Genomic DNA, 6,595 nt, shown 5'->3' on the forward strand with positions numbered 1-6,595 from the left:
CAGGTCCTGACTTTAGTCAATTCAGTGTTCATAGTTCTCATCAAGGAATGGAGGTTTGAGTTGCTGGCATAGAGATTACTATCGTCTGCAAATACGTTGTACTTTATGAGTGTGCTGGCGTGGACTATGTCGTTTATATACAACAAAAACAGTACTGGCCGAGAATGAAACCTTGGGGGGCGCCATACAAGATTGGTGAGGAGTCAGATTGGTGATTATTATAGCAAACATACTGCATCCTGTTGGACAGATATGAAGTAAACCAGTTGTGGGACAGGCCCCTAATGCTGTAATGTTCAAGCTTTGAAAGGAGTATGGTATGGTCGACAGTATCGAAGGTTTTAGAGAGGTCCAAGAATATAACGACTGTGAACTGACTGTCATCAAAGGAATTTAAGATGTCATCAGTAAAGGATAGCAGAGCACTCTCAGCCGACCTTCTAGCTTTAAATCCAAACTGAGAGTCTGTAAAGATGTCATTGGCACTGCAGAAGGAATTTAGTCTACTACATGCTAGCTTTTCCAGTATCTTACTCAAGGCTAGGAGGACTGATTTGGTGCGGTAATTGTTGAAGAGATCTTTGTCCTCAGATTTTTTATATGCTTGGTGTACTTTAGCAATTTTTAGTTTATCCGGAAAGACACCACTAGTGAAAGAGGGGTTACAAATGTGTAGGAGAACAGGTAATAATAAGTGGGCTACTTTCTTAATGATGCTCATTGGTATATTGTCTTCGACTGTTGCTGCATCTTTGGACATTTTCATGATGACCAGTAATTCATCTGCTGTGACAGGGGATAAGAACAGCTCATTTTGCTGTCCGTTTTGCAGGTTTTTTTACATAAGAACATAAGAATCAGGGATACTGCAGGAGGCCGACTGGCCCATGCAGGGCAGATCCCTTTCACACCCATCCCAGCACTTCCATGTGCCTATCCAACTTCGTCTTGAAGCTCCCTAGCGTCCCCGATCCTACTATAGCACTCGGTAGCCTATTCCACATATCCACAACTCTATTACCAAACCAGTGCTTGCCTATATCCTTTCTGAATCGGAATTTATCTAATTTAAAGCCATTTGTTCTAGTTATTTCGTTATTACTGAGCTTTAGAACATCTTCCATTTTACCCTTGTTAACGTCTGGCATTTCTAACTGCTTGAGTTACTCTATTTCTGATACTTCGGTAAGCATCACCGAAAGTTATTGGTCTTTTTGCAAATTTCCTTTGGAGTTTGTGTTTTTCTTTTATCATTATCTTAATTTCGCTTGTGATATAGGGTTTGGAAATAGATTCAGTTTTCACTGGATTAGTCTTGAGCGGGAAGCATTTATCAAAGCAAGCATTGAAGATGCAAGAGAAGTTGCAGCTGTTCACGTTAGGGTTGTCGGAGGCATAGACAAGATCCCAGTTAGCATACATTAGGTTGTTTTCAAAAAGGAGCATGCTGTCGGTGCAGTAGTCTCTGTATTGCATTGAGACTCAACTAGACCTTTCAGGTCTTGTGGCTGATTTATACATGGCAAAAACTGGGAAGTGATCTGATATATTGTTTTAAATGACTCCACTTGCACGAGTGTTAGGAGTGTTGTTAGTCCAGATATGATCTATCACAGTGGCAGAGGTGGCAGTTACTCTAGTAGGTTTGGTTATAGTGTTGAAGAAGAGTTTAGAATGACAGGTAGTACAAAGGTCTAATACTGAGGTGTCGGTTTTTTATTTTAATAGATCAAGGTTGAAATCTCCTGTAATGTAGCAATGTTTCCTCTCTGAACTTATGATAGTGATAAGCTCCGAAAATTTATCAAGAAAATTCCTTACATTAGTGTGGGGTCTTCTGTAGATTACTCCTACTAAGATATTTCGTGTGTCGTTACGTAATTCAATGAAAACACTCTCCATGTACTCCTCCTGAACCTTTAAATCATCTTTTACAGAAGTCTTATACTTGATATCTACATATAAGGGGGGTCGAAGGGGATTGTTAGAAAGGTCGGGTATATTAAGTTTTTGTTTTGGGAGGATTGTAGGTGTTGATTAGTGGTTGGATAAGTTGAGTTAGTATATTTTTTTTTTTTTTTTTTTTAAGGAGGGATTGTGAGTAAGATTGGGTGGGTTAAGTTTTTCTTTTGGGAGGAATGTAGTTTAATTAGTTGTTGGCAGAGTTGGGTTATTATTGCTTTCTTTCTTTCCTTTGGCTTGTAAAGGTCTTCTGCAATTTGCGTGGTGGGCTTTTGCAGGTATTGTGAGTTCCTGGTCCCATTCTTGAGGGAGAGGGTTTGTGTACAGGTACAATGCACCCCTCCCCGACCTTATTGGCTAAGGGAGGCGTTCATGTCATCTGTATGTTGGTACCATTCTTTGTTAGGTACACCTCTCCGACCTTATTGGCTAAGGGAGGTGCCCATGTCAACGGTGTTGGTAACTTCAGGAGGGAGAGGGCTTGTGTGCAGGTACTGTGCACCTCTCCCCGACCTTATTGGCTAAGGGAGACGTACACGTCATCTGTGTTAGTATGGGATGGGTAAGTTAAGTATTTGTTTTGGGAGGAGTGATAGGGTGTGGTTAGTTAATGGTAGAATGGTTAGTGTGGAAAGATCGTCGAGAGCGTTTATGTCTATGCTGGGACTTGGTTGCCAGATGTGGGTTGTGTGTGTCATGTGATTGGTTACTTGTTGCTCGGTATTCATACAGAAGTTCAGGTTGTCTTCCTGGCTTATTTGAAAAATTTTGCTCCAGTATTTCCTGAATTCAGGTTCTTGTTCTTTGGGTTCATATAATTTGATTTGGTTGCTATTTAAAATGTAGTTTGATTCGTTGCTGGAGATTCCCATTAGGTTTTTAATTTTTCGCCAGAATTCTTTCGGGTTGTGGTAAATTGCTTCTGTGTCTGCTATTAATTTCTCCCAGTTATTCACGTATGCTTCTTTGGGCATGTTTCTTAGTTGTTCGTGTATGGTGTAATATTGTATTCTGTATTCTGGCGTCCATCCTTGTTCTAGGATTAATTTGAATAAATTACTGAACTGTGTCTGTAGAATTCTTGATTGAGGTGAGTATTGGGGGTGTGGTAATGTGCGGTGAGTGGTCGTGGGTATGTGGTGTTCCATTGCTTGGATCACGTTTCCGTACCATATCTCCAGTGTGCTGTCTATTTGGGAGGTGTGTTTGTTGTTTAGTTGGGTTATTTGGTGGTTGCTTAACTCCTTTTGGAATTCCTCCCAGTTGGACCGGCTGTAGCTGTATCTCATCCTGGCAGGGATCTGTATTGGCGACGTGGAGAGTGTGGCTACGATAGGGAGATGGTCACTGGTGGTTATTGGGCCGGGTTCCATTTGCAGGTTAAGATGGTGATGCTGGTTTGTTAGTACTATGTCTGGATGTCCGATTTGACCTGCTCTGATGTATGTGGGGAATTCCGGGCCAAGGTGTATTGCGTTGCCGTGACTCAGTAATGTGTTTAAAATCTTGCCCACGGCGTTGTTGTCCTGGTGCCCCAAGACGCGATGTCGTGCATTTAAATCACCCAAGAAATATGCTGGTATGTTTCTTCTCAGGAGTTTGAGCATGTCTGCTAGTGGGAATATGGGTCTTCTCGGAGGGAGGTAACAGGTGCCGATTATAATAGGTCCTGTTGGGCAGTTAATTTCGATCGCCAGAAAGTTTTCTTGAAATGAGTCGTGTATCTTGTGTTGTATGTTTCGTTTGATGGCTATGGCAATTCCATCATGTAGAGTGTCTTGATTGTTTTTTTGGTAGACTGTGTAGTTAAATAGTTTTATTTTTTCTGAGTTTTTCTTACCATGCGAATTGATGAGAATAATATCTGGGTCTATTTTACGGTATGTGTTATATAATTCGCTTGCTCTTTGTGGGATCCATGCTAAGACATTATGTTGGATTATTTTAAGCTTATTTATTATGAAGGCTGGTGCCTAGAGCTGGTTTGCGTCATTTTTGCTGACCGGTGCTCCCCTGACACCCTCCTGTCCAGGCCCAGGCGGATCTTTTTATATGTTGACTGATCAACTCTCTCTATTCTGTTGTGTCTTGTGAGTATTCTTCCCTTCTTGATTAGTGTTTCAATATAGTGTCATCTAGGTTTTTGTCTGAGTATGTGTATTTAATCTTGCCTTGCCTTATTTCTGCCAATAGTCTTTCTGTTGAGACTATGGGGGGAGCTGTAGTGAAGTTAAATCGAATACCAGTTTCATGCCCTAGGGCTTTGTTCTCCGTAGCAGGTGGTGCCATAGTTCCTGCTTGATTCTTTTTTGGGTGTTGACTCTGGCGGCTTGTTCTGTTATTGTGGTGGTTTCATCTTCGCTTGCGTCTTCCATCGATTCTTCCTCGCTTGCTGGCTCGGGTTGTATGCCTGAGGTAGTCTGTTCTTGAGTTGATGGTTCGTGAGTTGATGGTTCGTGAGTTGATGGTTCGTGAGTTGTTGGTATTTGAGTTGCAGTGTTCTCTGATTTGTAAATTAAGTTGAAAATTTCAGTAGAAGGCACATCGTTTGGGAATTCCATGTCTGGCAGGTTGTTGGCGGCGAACATGTCCCTTGCTGCCTTGGCAAAAGTTCCAGGTCTGGCTATATTCATGATGTGGGCGTGGATTATGGAGGTCATTATTTTTACGGAAAGATTATTTCCAAGCTGAAGCAAAATAGGTTGGTTTGCGGGGGGTGGTGTGGCGACTTTTTCGAGGATCTTTGTCGTTTCTCTGGTTAGTTTTGTCACAGCTGAATATGTCTTGTTTTGCTGTTCCTGTGTCTTCTCCCTCTCCTTCTCCTTCTTTTGGTTGACTATTGCTTTTCGTATGGGGCAGCGAGTAGCCAGTGTTCTATGATCTCCTTCGCAGTTTTGGCATTTGGGATTATCTTTGTTTTTGCACTCTCTGAAGGTGTGCCCCTTATTCCCGCATTCTGAGCAGTGCTTGGTGTCCTTGTTAGGGCAGTCTGTAGCCATGTGTGAATATTGGTAACAATTCCAGCATGGAATGATGGGGAAGAATTCCTCCTGCTCCACCTGGCTGCTGCTGACATGGTAGTAGGAGAGACAAAGTCCCTCCTGGATTGCTTTTTGGGCCATGGCTATTTCCGTGAATCGTATTTTGAGCATGGATGGCAGTCTGGGCAGCTTGACCACTTCCTCCACCTTGGCCCATTCGTTTTTGTCTTCTATATCAGATACCAACTGCTGTTCACTTGATTCTTCGGTGATTGCTTTATCTAGTCGTTTGACCACAATTGATTTCCTCGCTCGGAGTTGAGGAGGGACTGCAACTTCAAATTTCGCGGACTTGAGTTTCCTTGTGCTGTCGTTCGATAAGAGTAAGTCGACATCATTCTCAGTCAGGCACAGGGCGACGAAGGAGTCCTTGGTCGTGATGAGGTTGGATATTTTGATGAGTAGTGTTGCAGTAAGGAGCCTTGCCAATTCGGTTTTTCTCTCGTCAGTCACGCCCCCTTCATGGGAGCGTATCCGTATCCGGTGTGCCCTCATTCTAGTGAGTATGTGGTGGACATGCCACCCTTGCGTGATTTCAGATTGGAGACCTACCTATTCCAGGACAGGAGTTTGTTACAGGAATTACAACACTCCCCACCGCCTCTTGTTGGTCGAGTGGTCGTAGAGTGGTTCCCGCAACTCTGTCCCGGAAGCCCCGTCAGGGGATCCTACTTCCCCAGTGTTACTGAATGCTCACTTATAGACGTGAGCTAGTGTACCTAATTAGGGGGGGGGGTAGGGATTCAGGATTGCGACCCCCTTCCCCGGTGGACCCGTACGATCACGGTTACCTAGGAAGGCTCGGCGGAGGGATGGGTAATGCTCCTGCCCCCTTTCTTGTTCACAAACTCCTGGGAGGGAGGTGAACAGTTACAGGGGGCACTCAAGGACGAATACACCTTAGGGTGCAGGTCCCCAGGCCAGAGCGAAAAAGAAGGAAGAAAAGAGGAAGAATAGCCACTGGTGTAAGTAGCATCGGTGGGGTCGCGGTACAAGTCCGCTGCAAGAAGCCGTTGCAGAGCACCCAATCAGGGCCGCCTCTGATCAGGAGTCACCCCTGATCAGTGGGGAGGAACAGAAAGGGCGTTGTCTGGAACAAGCTTCCCACGTGTCAAAGTGATGGTTGTTCTTGTTGTTGGGGATTACTGGCCTCTTCGCCGTTAGGCTATTTCGGCCGAAGCTGATTGGTTGGACATCTTTTTTTTCTTGTTTCTTCTTTTACTTTTCACTTCCCATTCTTCTTCTTGTTCTTCGTCTTCTTCTTTTTGGTCTTCTTCTTTCTGGTCTTCTGTTAGGATATTCTCGTACACATCAATAATCGATGTCAAAGATAGTGTAATGTTATCGGGTTCTTGGTTGTTCTTGTCTTGGTTGTTCTTGTCTTGGTTGTTCTTGTCTTGGTTGTTCTTGTCTTGCTTTTTCTTTTCTTGATTTTTCACTACAAGGAGGGCCTCCTTGTAGCTCAGTTTCTCTTTAGCCCGCAGCCTGGCCACCCTGCACTCCTCCCTCCACTTGGGACACTCCCGGTCGGAGGAGGAGTGAGGGCCACCACAAGTTGCGCACTTCTTCGCGGCCGCCTGGCAGTCAGCGTC

Source organism: Homarus americanus, unplaced genomic scaffold (genome assembly GCF_018991925.1).
Source record: "Homarus americanus isolate GMGI-L3 unplaced genomic scaffold, GMGI_Hamer_2.0 scaffold7626, whole genome shotgun sequence".
In the NCBI taxonomy this organism is placed as follows: domain Eukaryota; kingdom Metazoa; phylum Arthropoda; class Malacostraca; order Decapoda; family Nephropidae; genus Homarus; species Homarus americanus.